The sequence below is a fragment of the Symphodus melops genome (assembly GCF_947650265.1).
Source record: "Symphodus melops genome assembly, chromosome: 7".
NCBI classification, from domain to species: Eukaryota; Metazoa; Chordata; class Actinopteri; order Labriformes; family Labridae; genus Symphodus; species Symphodus melops.
This window is the reverse complement of record NC_136697.1, coordinates 3,252,336-3,266,841: the sequence shown is the minus strand read 5'-3', so window position 1 is coordinate 3,266,841 and position 14,506 is coordinate 3,252,336. Positions and strand designations below refer to the sequence as shown.

Below are 14,506 nucleotides of genomic sequence, written 5' to 3'. Positions count from 1 at the left end.
GAATCCATCCACTTTCCTATCTCTACAATGAAGGCAAAGAAAAGCCCAAAAATAAATCTTTAGACTGAATCTAAAATAACTCGCTAACTGAACAATGCACCGCTCTCTTCAAACACATGGGCAACATGGCCGACCTCCTCCTCGGAGTCTTCTACTGTCATTCATTTTGTATAGTCAGTTAGATTCAACAGAATATTTCTGCAACACTAAGAAAACAACAAAGGTTCATGTTTTAGTGGGAGCAATATTTCCCAGACCGTGCGGCCAACGGCCACATCTTTTGTAAAGACAAAACCTTCAATTAAAAACATGCACACACTCAGCACTCAGACCGTGTTCAGGGTTTCTCTTTTCATTTTCTCTGCCCTCTAAAATGTCCCATTTGTTGACTGGAACACAGATAAGAAGAAGAAGAACTCCTCCATGCAGAGGACGGAGTCGTTTATCCAGTCAAAGAAGAAATGTACCGTGTAATCGACAAGAATAACACAAAGACTCGATGAATATAAATGACCGCTCGACTATCTATCGAGCTGGCCTTTGGCTGTCTGTGCGCTCACATGTTTTAAAGATATGATGATGGCCTCGTTGATGTTTGAATACTAAAAACAACTTCTCTCTCGACTTTCAGTAACATTCAATAGATGTTTCTTTTCCCTTCGAAAACTTTTCATGCGATCCCGACTGTGTCATTAAAATGAACTTTTTCCCTCACACCGTCTCTGCAAGACAAATGAAGCCGCAGTGGTCATGTCTGTGGTGCATCCAACAACACTACATCAAACCTGCCGCAGACTGCTGGAGAAAGGACCCGCAGGCGAGAGAGCAGCGGCGCAACACAAGTGAGACTTCTTGATTTTCTTTCTGATGTAGGCGATTGTGATGTGAGGGAGTTTCTTTCTTTACTCAGATGTACCAAAAAAAAAAGATCGATCCATAGAGTGTCAGAGGAGCTGGACTGATCTCCTGCATTTCACACCACGTTTGGACCATCTCCCTTTTTAACCAGAGTTCTGCTGCTTCCTGTATTTCCTGTGCTTTGTATTCTGATTATCAATGTGGGGTCCCAGGACCCCCAGGGGTCCACGAACCACAGCTTGGGGGTCAAAGTGTGCTGTCATTGAAAAAGCATATCTACAAACCTCTTGCACCAACAAAATCAGCTACTTTGATGAACACTTCCGCCCTCTAACTTTAGTTTTATGCTGATTGATCGACTCTGATGTGATCGTGACGTGTCGTTCACTTCATCGTTGGAAAATGATTTGTTTAAAAAAAACCTCAAAATAAAAAAACACCTCGGCGCCAACATGTTCTCTCAGTTTATAAAATGAATGACTTGTAAAGTATAAATGTAGCCTCATTCTATCATTGTAAATAAATGGCACTAATATGTGTATATGAATGTTAGAATAATGAGGGGGTCCTAGGACCCTCTCTCACCTGAAAGGGCTCCATGCTTTCAGTCCACAGCTCCTCTCACTCCTTCACACACACACGGGTATGATCAGTGTATGTTCACATGTGCACGTGACACGGCCCTGCATGCAGCCGTGTGTGAACGTCCACACAGAGTGACCTACATGTGTTTAGACAAAGGCCTGTAAACAAACATTAATGTCCTAATGTGCTGCATGCAAACCAAGGTTTCATCTAAAGCCAGAACTTTACCCAGCAGGCTTTTAGTGGGACACAGTGGTTCACAACAGGACATGTACATCAGGGGTCATGTAATCCCTGTCCCCTACGCTTGACCCCCCCACACACACACACACACACACACACACTCATCGGGTGACCTGTTCCCAGCAGTTACAGAGTCCCAACTAGTCTAATCCCCCCCCCCCCCCCCCCACACACACACACGGACTGCAACATGAGCTGCTTTATTCTGAACAAAGGGGGATAATAGATGTTGAAATGTGTGTTTGTTTCTGTTGGAGTTTTGCAGAGTTGAAAACATGCTCATGCTTCAGTTTTCTATTTTTAGATTCCAAACGTCCCCACAAGTATACATTTCACCGTGTGTGTGTGTGTGTGTGTGTGTGTGTGTGTGTGTGTGTGTGAGCACTAATGATAGCTGCTCTGAATATCAACAACAATTAGTGATGGATATTGTTGTTCGCACCAGATGGTACTTTGGGATTTGTGATGTTACGTAAGCACAGAGAGGCTCTCGGGGGGGGGGGGGGGGGGTCAGCAGGACTGAGGGAGATGAGAGACCTGACACATCACAGGCTGCCCTTTTTTTATCACACACCAGCAGACCTTAAACACAGCAGGAGGCCCTTTGGAAACCAGTGACCTGAAATCCTGCGAGCTGACGTCACCGAGCCGAGGACAGGAAGGAACCCGTCGTCTGCTTTCCAATTAAACTGCTCAAAAAGTTTCACTGCGTCTGAAACACATGACAATCATGTCTCACCTTTATGGCTGTTAATTCAATCTCCTCCTCAGGTTCTTCAAACTTCTGACACACGCAGACCTTCTCCTCATGGTCTCCAGGTAACATAACACAAAGTGGATCCCCTGGCCTCTGAAGAGACACCTGTTTTACAAACACATTCAGAGGCTTTAAAATCTCCCTCTGAAATGTCACCATTCTTTCACAAGATGAAAACATACATCCTCCGTGTGTGTGTGTGTGTGTGTGTGTGTGTGTGTGTGTGTGTGTGTGTGTGTGTGTGGTCGGTAAGGCCTGTCTGCAGGGGGGAGATGTGTGTGAGAGCACAGGTGATATCTGCTCTCCTCCTCTTCAGGAGCCTGAGACTGAGTGATCTCTAAAACAAGCAGCAAGTTATTGGAAGAGTTTATCTGATTTTTTGAAATGTTTTAAATAACATTGTGAGGAACTTTTTGTATTTGGACCTCTTCAAAAATAATGTAAATAAACGTGTAGTGAGAAATAATTGCGGTGAGAAACTACTGTGCTCTCATTACTGCTGTGTCCCTGAAGCGAGCTGAATACAGCCCGGCTTTCTTTGAGGAGTCAGACTCAACAAAGTGTGGAGCTTCAGCTGAAGATGTCCCGTGTCCCGTGTCCCAGAGCTGCTTATAAACTTCCTGTTCACTCTGTGTCCGAGCTTCAGCTGAAGATGTCCCGTGTCCCGTGTCCCAGAGCTGCTTATAAACTTCCTGTTCACTCTGTGTCCGAGCTTCAGCTGAAGATGTCCCTTGTCCCGTGTCCCAGAGCTGCTTACAAACTTCCTGTTCACTCTGTGTCCAAGCTTCAGCTGAAGATGTCCCTTGTCCCAGAGCTGCTTACAAACTTCCTGTTCACTCTGTGTCCGAGCTTCAGCTGAAGATGTCCCTTGTCCCAGAGCTGCTTACAAACTTCCTGTTCACTCTGTGTCCGAGCTTCAGCTGACGGCTGAAGTGATGCACCTCTGAATGAAAGGTGGCAGCACACCGCTGGACCCCGGTAAAACACCCAGGAACAAACACAACACAAAGACTGGAGTCACAGTGCTGCAGTAAATCTCTGTGCTGAAGTCTGCAGAGTCAGTGTGTGTGTGTGTGTGTGTGTGTGTGTGTTTTCATTGTGTTTGAGTGTGTGTTTATGGAGCGCTGTAGTGTTGCTCTGTTTGCACTGCTTTCATTCACAAGGACATTTTATCATGAGAACTGTGTTTTATGGTCCCCGTAAGGCCGGGAAACAGCAGACACACACACACACACACACACACACACACACACACACACACACAATGCCACTCTCCACTGGAATGTAGCAGAGCTTTACAATGTAAATGAGCAAACGTCTGTAACAACTGACCTGTGTGTTTACAGGCCTGTCACTCATTGCTCCCTGCGGGAGAGTGTTTGTGTCAGACGCAGTACTGCTGATGACAAAGGTGCACAAAGGTAACATCACTGTTTTGTACACATACAGTATTTAAGAGTGCGTTCACACATGTAGAAAACTGCTGAGTTTGTCATGTCTGCTGTCGTTCACTCTGATGCTTTCTACACGTGCAGCTCTCCGTCTCATCACTGTTCCTCTTTTCTTCATCTCCTCTTCAAAGGAAGACTCCCGTCAGAGACACTTTGGGAGTGTGGTGAGAAAACTCCGCTTGTTCCAGAAACCTCCATCAAATATTCATGTTCAGGCGGCTCAGGCTTCCAGGCCTCTCGTTTCTGTGTCACATCCAGAAGTGACCGATATGAAGCTCCCTGCTGAGCACTGAGAAAAGTCCCAGCTCACAAACTGACCTGCATCATCATGTGACTGATGCATCATCGTGCATGTAATCAAACCACTTTGAATACATTCAGTTACACGTACTGTGGCATTCATGTAACATGTCCTCATCGAATGACACTCAATCACTCCGTCACGCCGTCTTTGATTTCCACTCCGTCTTTTTGATCAGACCTCTCTGAGTATTTGTTGTGTGTGCTGTTCAATTGTCAACTCGGGGCGAAATCCTTCATGACACATTTCTTCATGTTTTCCTGAAAATGAAAATCGACCCGCTGGCCACACATCTGACCCGGAGTAAGACATGTTGTGTCTGCGGATAAGAAAAAAAAAAAAGGCTGCGATCATTCCCACTCTGCAGGACGGAGGAACGGTTTACTCCACCTCTCAACTGGTGCATGCTGGGAAAGCCTCCAGTGACTCTGAGCAGGACCAGAGGGGATTTAAGATGAGAGAGAGAGAGGCTGACAGGCCGGGCGGTGGGCGGTGTCTAAAAGAGGAGACCACGACACTGAGTCTTCTCTAAGAAGAGAGGCGTATATGTTGTGTATGTTCTGTGCAGCGAGCTGCGAGCACTCGGCTTCACGTGTCTTCAGGGATCAAAGACTTGTGAGCAACTCAAACAGCCTTCCAGTCCGCATATAAAAACAAGTTCTTATAACGGCCAGAGAAAAGTGGCGTCTGTATGAGATGTGTTCGAGGCATTAAAAGGGTTCATTAATGTTCAGTCTGCTGCTGCGTGTCCTTCTTCTGTCCCGTCCATCTGTGCCACCATGCTGCTTTAGAACGGGGTTTCAGCCGGTTGACTTTTTAATTTTCAGACCAATTTTTAACAGGATCACGCAGACCATAATCTCCTGCTGTATTCTCTTGTCATGTTTTTCACCTAGTGTGTTTTAATGACGGCTGTAACCAGCGTCGAACATGATCAACTGAACGACGGGAGTCTTTGTTTTCTGCAGCTAAATCCACAAAGGCCGCGGGCTTCACGGTTTTATTATACATCAAACATTGGTCTTCTGTGGTGGTTATGAATCAAATAAAGGAAAACAGTGAAGATCAAAAAAGCGGGCCAGAGAAACTTTTGGAAACAGAGGCTCAGTAATAAGAGACGTCTCTGAAACGCAGCCTGTTCAATGTTCACAGCAGTTTGTCCAATCCTCTGTGATCGAACCAAAGCAAACAAAAGGAAGAGATGAAACCAGCTCTGTTTGAGCACCCAGCTGCTCGCCTGCAGACTAACCAACACCATGATCAACAGGTGTGGTCCTGGTTCGATCCGATCCCTCGATAGTGTCTTTTTTATTCAGAAGTCCAATCATGAAATAAAAGGGAGAGAGAGCTGTAAAAAATACAAAAACACGTCACCCCGGCTTTGTTTTTTATGATCTGTTCATCAAAAACTCATCTGACAAGCATCTGTTTCTTTAGTAACCAGGATGACTAGTCCCGCCTCTTCAAGTATGTGATTGGTTGGTTGCAACATTCGTCACCTGACTGAATGGAACAGGCTCAGATGTTTCAGTGTTAGCGGCTAAATTATCACTAAAACAGTCTTTTCATTAAAGAGACAATGCTAACGCTGGCGTGCTAACACTGATTAATGATGACCTCACCAGCTCTACCATCACGTACCTGAAACAAATACTTTCAGCTTCATCCTGAGGCAGCAGATGAGTTAGCTAGTTAGCTAGCTGTCCTGCTCGACAACACCAGCAGACCTTCTTTCAGATCGGATGGACCAACAGAAGGATCCATCGTTCTCCAGTTATGATCTGATTTAGAGGGACTGATCGGGGATGATATCATCAATGATCTGAAAGAGTCGGAGCTTCTGCGAATACGAGACACACACGTCTGGTAGTTTTCTCTTTTCATGTCGGCTGTTTTTCTCTGAGGAGAAACGACGTCAAGATTTCGACCACACAAATAATAAATGCAGACACTTTAGTGAATCGATCGCACTCGTAGTAATTAGTGTGTGAAGGAGTCCATCAGCTGCAGCGTCACCTGTCCGCTCCTCTTGGAGCAGACAAAGTGCGCTGATGAGCAGCTCGTCACGGCACGCGGCGTGTTGTCTTTGAGCTTCTGACAGCCTGAGACACGCAGTGAGGTAAACACGTGGGTTAAAAGGCTCAAACATCCTCCTCCTCACGTCTTCAAAGCTTCATGCTCCCACAAAGTTATCACAGGTGAGCTGACAGCTCATCACACCTCCACTTTTACTGACTCCTCAAGAATCTGTAGGCTACTGTCTTTCATCCGCGTGATCCTTCCCCACATCCTTCTCTCTGCACACCCTCAAAATAGAAACATTTCCAACTCTTATCTCATTATTTTCTGCCTCTGTGAGCAGCAGTGATCTCACAGATGATGTGTGTTGTTTTTCTTTAACAGCTGCAGTGCAAATATAAAGTGTGACAGTGTTAGCGACTGTTTGCATAAATATGACACGGCTGCTTAAAGGAGCTCCTTCTCTCCACCTGGAGGCTCAAACTGTGGAGACACAAGGCTCCACTTCACTCCGCTCGGGGTAAAAGTTTAAAACGCAGAATCCTTTGGAGACCAACGGAGCCTGAAGGTCTGGCAGAAGAAGACTTCAGTTTAGCTCCAAAACTTTGAGACAAACTGATGGAGGGAAATGAAAGAAGTCAAGGTCGAGCACTCACGTTCTGTAAAGCAAACAGCTCGCAGCGTTTTGGAAGTTTAAAGAGAGACTTTCACTCTTTCATAGGTTTCCTTGCTATGGTTCTGGTGTATGGTTACCGTGGATCTCAAACTGTGAGGCTCCACCCGGGACCTCACATCAGCTCACACTGACAGAAACAACACCAGAGGGCTGGAGGTGAAAATGTGTCTGTTTGCATTCACACATGCTGCTGCTCCTGCAAACATCAGGAGTTTCCTGCAGGTGTCAAAGCGCTCTTTGTCTCCTCAGCTTCTCTATCAGACACTAATTAGAAATCTTGCTGGTTGCTGTCGGATCAAAAAGCACTAACTCTAATCTGATATCAGTGAGAACGGTGAAGCTGCCACGTGTTTTCCTTCTGTCTGACCTGGCTCTGATGAACACCACTTTCTGTTTCTGCAAACACAACGGGCTGCAGAGCCGTAATTGGAGGAGCTGTCACAGAAGAGGGAGGCTGACACTGCTTCAAAAGCCATTCAGAAGATCCTTCCAGAGAGATGCAGCTGAACACCTATCAGAGGAAAAGCGCTCATCTGATGGGAACGTTTGTGCCGAGTGTTAAAAGCTGTGTGAGAGTCTCACACACACACACACACACACACATACACACACAAATCTGCTGCTGCTGCTGAACCTGCAGCTGATAGCAGCCTGCTGTGTGTCTTATCATGAGCAGGACGAGCGCGTGGAAACACTCCTCAGTCTGCGCTCTGCACGCTCATCTGTGCACACGGAGGTCTGCAGGTCATCACAACCGAGTCGAGCACCAGGAACACACAAGCTGAGCGCTTTTCTATGGAAACACTCTCTCTCTCTCTCTCTCACACACACACACACACACACACACCTATACACACACACACACACACACACACACACACACCTATACACACACACGCATACAGAGCACAAAGCCCATTGCCAGGTGTAAATTAGCACACAGAGGGCTTTCAGGGCTTCATTAGCATCCAGAGCTCCTTAAAGGAAAGTGTGTGTGTGTGTGTGTGTGTGTGTGTGTGTGTGTGTGTGTGTGTGGGCGCGTGTGTTTGTAAGGTGTCACATGACTCACTTACTAGTTCTATGACTCACCTCTTTAGTGAGATTTTACCGATAACGTCATTTATTTATTTCAGAACAAACGAGTCGTCTCCTCGTGACTCTTTTAAACACACAACGATCACATGATGACAGCTTCACGTTTCATCCACATCAGTGAGCTCACTTAAATTCAACGTTTAGTTAACAATAATGTTGAAAATATGGACATTTAAAGTGATTCAGTATTTACCAAACAGCCTGGTATGTGTCCTCCTTTTAAACTGTGTGAAAGCTGGCCTCTACCAGCCCGTCCTCACGGATGATGAAAGACTCCACCATGAGGAGAAAACTGTTTCCGAGCTGCTAATCAGCCGCTAATGAACGACATCATGTGATCTCACATCTTAAAGACTGAAGACTCTGAAGTGTTGAGCACCAGCCAAGACAACCTTCTGATGCGCTGTGTGCTGATTTAATCATCAGCTCCTTAACTGATGATCACTTCTTCAGGTCCATCATTTACCACACCAAACACTTTTTAATCATGAGAGAGTCCGTCCGACCGTGGGTCAAACAGCCATGGTCCTGATCTCTCCAGCACGTCCATGCATTAACTCAGCGGAGACGACTGAGCTGCAGGTCGTTTCACATTTTACTCCAACTTTTAGCTTCAAGCTCAGTTTAAGACGCTGCCTGAGAAAGATAAAGATGAAGTCGTGTTTCTCTCAGGGAGAGTCGCTCACCTTTGTCACCTCTGACGCAGGAAGGCAACCTTTGATTGTGGACTCAGCGTCCTGGTCTCTATATTTCTGCACTGATCGTTACGTTCGACTGAAGACAACATTTTGTTTTGTTGTGCTCTGGAGCCCGAATATTTCTACATTCATCCAGCAGTCAGATATCATTTCATTTGAGCATCATTAGAGGAGTCTAGCAGTTCTGTGTCAGCAGCAGAGGGCGCTGTAGAACAATCATGGTGACTGTGCAGAGAGTGGAGCGCTGGTGCACGAACATGCTCAGTTACTCTGCGGCTGAGTGACCTTCTGCTCGTCATTATGAATCTGTTCTTTGATAACTGCACATCTACAGAGATACAAACAAAGATACCGGCCGATACATCGGCACCAGTCGGGTCTTTCATGTTCTCTGCAGCGCTGATTTGATTTCATTAAAACGTTGACTTTTAGGCCGAGAGCGGGTGCTTTTAAAACGATGGAGCGAACCAGTTTATGAGAGAAAACTCTCCGTGTCCAAGCGAGCGCGCTCACCTGAAGGTTACATAGTGATACGTGTGATCTTGTTTTTGATTTTAAAGAAGGTTGGTGCAATCAGCTGGTCCAGAGTGATGTTCAGCCTTGGATGATGAGTAACACAGAAAAGCATCCACCATGAAGAAGTATAAAATCTGTGGGTTATAAATATTCACGTGTTCATCACTGTGCAGCTGCAGGCGCTGAGCGCGGAGCTGCTGTGTCGTTCGAAGTGTAGAAACACTCAAATCAGTTGAGTACTTGTTAGAATCAGACCAATCAGAGTGTGACGGCGTCAGGCTGCTTCTTCAGGCTGACACTGAAGCACGAGTCCATCCAGGCTCCTCTGCTCATCTCTGGAGCCCGTCTATACTTAGATCATGGTGAGTTTGGGAGATACAGAGGATTATAAGATTTATCTCTGCTCCCTTTGACTGCTGCAGCGGGGCCCTGTTTGTTTTCAACAGAGAGAGAGAGAGAAAGAGAGAGTTTGGCTCCGCCTCCGTCCCTGATCTCTGAGGTGATTGTGTGCAAACGGCTGCTGCAGGTTATCTCTGTTAAACAAAGCACATGACTCAGTCCAGACTGACGGCTGAACTCATGAGCATCTTATCTGCTAACTTAAGTCTCGACCGCACAAACCAGGCTTTCTTAAAGGGCGTCACTAAACCTTCTCCAGGGTCACATTTCATCATCTGGTCACCATGGTGACAACGTGTTTGATCCTATTTAAACACAACCTGCAACCTCAGGAACTGAATCTGCTCACTGACAAGCACGAACATCTCAGTCCTTCTTATTGTCTTATTTATGTCCCAAAAATGTCAATCATCAGTTTGGTCTGTGCAACAGCCATCCAAGGCCAAGCTGAAATCAAAAACAATATTCAATCAATGAAAAGCTCATGGGTGGACGTGCGCTCCCTCATTCATCCCTCTCACTCACGTTTTCACTGTCATTCTCTCAAGCTGTCATTGGTCAGTGTCAGCGGTATCTAACCAATCACGTGTCTTCCTCCCTCTCATCATTCTGCTCCCCTTTTGAACATGACTCTTTACATCCTTCATGCTGATGTCGTGTGCTGAACAGAATCATCCTCCATCAAGTCACCAGCGTCTGGACGCCATGCTTCTCTTCAGCATGCTGGAGGTGTGACAACAGATAATCATTTCATGGGACACGTCACCTGAAGACACTCCAATCTGGATTGACATTGGGTCATATATGTGAAACATTTTGTTGACCGAGAAAAGGCAGAAAGTGTATTTTTGGCTCATGTGAATGAAAGACAACAACTCCCACAATGCACAGCACCGCAGGCCACTGAATTACAGCACAAGACCTTCAAAATCCTCTTCATCCATATCAGACTGAAGTTCAAACTTTCGGTTCCTGTCAGCTGGTTATTGTGTTTGTACAGAGGCTAAAGAGACTGAGGGTTCAAATCCGCCCTGTGCTCGTCCCCACTCTCTCTCCTCCTATCACGTCTCTTCAGCTGTCCTCTCTCATAAACAGAAAGAAGGCAAAAACACTACTTTTTTATTTCTACATGTAAATAAAAAATCTTGAGGAGGAATGTTTCCACATGTAGCTCTCCTCTGTCGTCACCGTGTTCCCCCTCCCACCTGCTCTGATCGCTTCAGGATTAAAGACAGTGAAGGTGAGGGTCAGGACCACCCGGTGGGGGGTCTCTGTTTCCTCAGGGGGGCTTTCAGCTTAACAAACAGAGTCTCCTATTGTAAGGAGAGAGAGCGGGACAAACAATGCACCCTGGTACACTCAGGCACAGTGTGGCTCTGTGTCAGCCAGTCACTGCTGCTTCATAGCCCTCCTGCTTTCAGGCCAGAGCCTTGACGAGAAGGAGACGTAACAGATTACATGTGAGGTTTTAATAAGAGCAGCTGCTGGAGGGAGAGGAACCCCCCTCACTCATGAAATAACTGATCATTAAGATAAATGATGATTTGCTGCTGACGCTGCGTCTCTGTCTCTCTGTGATAGATGTAGGTTTACGGCCCATCAGGCGGCTCTGTGGTCACTGCTGAGTCACTGAGGAATGTATGTGACGACTGGCTGAGACTCCTAAGAAGCCTGATTGGAAGCAGTGTATTTGTGAGACACTTGTATGCATGCTGGGAAAAGCCCAGAAACCTGTAAGTATAAATCAATGGATCTCTGCGAGGGGTGTGAATGAGCAGCAGGGCTTTAAATTCCAGAGGAGCGTCAGGGGTTTCCACAGATCAACTTTAGACCAGCGAGCATTAGCGCATTACTCCACGGGATCCAGCAGGCTTCATTTACCAGCTAAAGCCCGAGGATTTACTGGGACCATGTTGGCGTTTTGTTGTTGAGTACGAAAATGAAGTCGTCCAATATAATCCTGTTGTTTCCAAGAAGCAATTTCCCTCCCTTGAATAAGCACATTCAACTGATTTGATCAATAAGGAGAGTGTGATTACCGACTCTGTCCTATCTCTCCTGTAAAGGCCCCAAAATTAAATCTTACAAAAAGAAGAAGAAACACGTCAGATCAGATGTTGTGCGAGGGTTGAATCAATCCGTCTGCGGCCCAGGTCACGAGCAGAAACTTCCTGAAATGTTCATTCTGAGCTAAACGGCGAGCACTTTGTTTGAACTAGATCATTAAGTTTTCTGTCATCCTGCTTCTTCTCCTCCCTTCCTTTGATGATATATTGATTAAACTCTACGTCACGTAGCGTTGATATGAAGCCCAAATCCTCGAGTGTTGTAGAGTGGATTCCGTGGTTGCTTCCGCCTCTCCCTCTACGTTGTTTATGACATCATAGTTTGTGTCCTGAGACCCCCCTAACCCCCCCCCCCCTTACCTCCCTTGACTTGAATGTGTCTACCTGGAATTCTTAAGAAAATGCGTGTGTGAAAACCTCGTCACCGCCAGGAGAGGGCGGTGCCTTTTACATCTCGTGACCAGCACGTGAGCGTGTAGAGTGTGCGGCCTGTGTTGAAAATGTTGAACTGATAGAGGCTATACATGTTCAAATACATGTTCCATCATTTCTGCATCATGCTGGCGAGACCCCCCCCCCGTCTGGAGGAGCAGCCTCCTGTGAGGTGAACAGGGCGGCTGTGCCTGGACTAATGCTGAAATGTTCAGTCCTGCATTTTTATTGTTTATATGTTAAAAACGACTTCTGACTTCCTTCAGGCTTTACTTTTTAGAATTTCTAATTGAGACTGTATTCATAGTTTTACTCTCTGTATGTTAAAAATATAGAAATAAACCAACATATAACGGTGTAGATTCAAAGTTCAGGCATTGAAAAATCAAATAAAGAAGCAAAAACAAAAAAACCCTCAGGAAAATCGTCATGTCTTTCCCCAAAAGAACACATTTCAAAAACTCTTCTTCTCCTCTCAAAGACAGAGAGAAGGAATATTTGATCATAAACGCTTTTACATGAGAATCCGCACTGATAGAGAACAACTCTCCCCTCCCTCCTGGCACAGCAAGCAGGTCAAACCTGCAACACAACAGCAGTCCAACAGAGAGTGTGATAACCAGCAAATAACAAACAGCAGGTCATTAAACCTGCAGACTTCTCAAGAAATCCAAAAGCTGAGAGCGAAATCCGAACAGCTTCACTCAGAACTGGAGACTATTCATGGATTGAGTGTGCGAGTGTGTGTGTGTGTGTGTGTGTGTGTGTGTGTGTGTGTGTGTGTGTGTGTGTGTGTGTGTAAAAAAGAGAGAGTTAAAGAGGGGAAAATGAGTCGTAGCGGATCAGCATCACTCAGTGTGTGGGTCTATCGCTCTCTCACACGCGCGCGCGCTCACACCATCATAACATTAATGTTTAAAATGTAAAATAATTCACTCATTGAAACACAGTCCCTCAGACCCAGGACACAAAGCTGTGTACATTATGTCACCATTGATCATGTTGCCGCAGACAAACGATACCCTCCGAACAGGACGGGAAATCAAACTCCTCCGATTCTTAAACACAATTTAAAGCTGTTTTCAAGCATCCAGCCTCCAACCTTGTTTGTGCAGCATCCGAGCCGCTGGACAGGTCTTATTTTTAAAGAGGTGACAGTTTCCACACAGGCAGCCTGAATCAACACTTCAGATGTACAACTTTATCACCACGCGTCTGTCACAGTGATCAGATTAGATACAGATAACACTCACTGAAGTTCCTGATCAGCAGGTCAAAACAAGAATCCGGAACTTCCACACATGATCATCCTCCTGTGAGACCGAAGTAATGAGGAGGGCGTCGGGATAAAACGATGCGTTAACACAGCTCAGAGTTTCCGAAATGTGAGTGAAGAAAGCATGACGTGAAGTCAAGTTTGTATTGTGTTTAAAAGACACAATTTCTGCTCTTTCCCTCCCAAACTCCGAGTCCGACTGTCCCCCGTCTCCGTGCCACACAGGCTGAGAATTGTTCAATTACGCAGCTCCTACACTCCGACCAATGTAAAATCAACACAAATAGAAGACAAAAATGTTTAAAAATGTAGATGAGGCTCTGAACAGTTGTCTCTGAACATTAACCCCTCTAAAAGAACAGAAAAAAAGCCGAGCGGAGCCGGTGCCACTTACCGCTGAGAGCTGAGGATGGAGCCGAAGACGGACTGCTGCTGCGCCCGGAGTCTGTGCGCTCTCCCCCGTGCTCACCCTGAGCTCGCTCTCTCTCTCTCTCTCTCTCCCTCTCTCTCTCTCTCTCTCTCTCTCTCTCTCTCTCTCTCTCTCTCTCTCTCTCTCTCTCTCTCTCTCTCACTGGGCGTGCACCTCCCTGCCTCACTCTGCCATCCCCCCACTCACCAAATCATCAAATTGAGGAGTTTAAATGGCTTCTGATTGGTCATTACAATGCCGGCGGTGATTAAAGGAACCCACGCACACACACGCGCGCGCGCGTCAAACAGCTGAAACAGTTCAATCAGGATCCAACTGAGTACTCTCTAAAAGAGGAACTCTGGTTTCTTTACATAAAATGCGCGCACACACGTACTTGAACGAACGGAAGGTCACAGATGCTCTAGTCGACACATTTCTTCTTCCCCTTTATTGCTCTACAGGTGAAATAGAGCGAAACTCCTCCGGTGATTCAAGATGAAAAACATCTTGATTGCATCTCCCAAAATATCCCAACAAGCACCAAAATCACCTCCAGTATTTTCAAACTTAAAGCGTCCTTCAGCGTGTTTTTGGATCATTTTTAAACATTTTCGGAGATTAAATGTCAAGAAGTTTCAAAAGTTCCAGCAGCTCTAAAAGTGAGGAAAAAGCCTCACTTATGTTAGCAGTAATAAAGAGTGACATGTCAGTGACAGAGGAGA

The 14,506-nt window shown here is 45.9% G+C and overlaps 1 protein-coding gene across 1 annotated transcript in view; it reads right to left on the bottom strand.

Annotated features, from left to right (window-relative positions):
- The window catches only part of cdh6 (cadherin 6), a 68,703-nt gene extending 54,801 nt beyond the window's left edge, over positions 1-13,902 (bottom strand). Inside the window, exon 1 of the mRNA XM_079348393.1 lies at positions 13,767-13,902. The gene's annotated coding sequence lies outside the window, so the exon portion shown is untranslated. The remainder of the gene's footprint in view (positions 1-13,766) is intronic.
- Between the last annotated feature and the right edge of the window lie 604 nt (positions 13,903-14,506).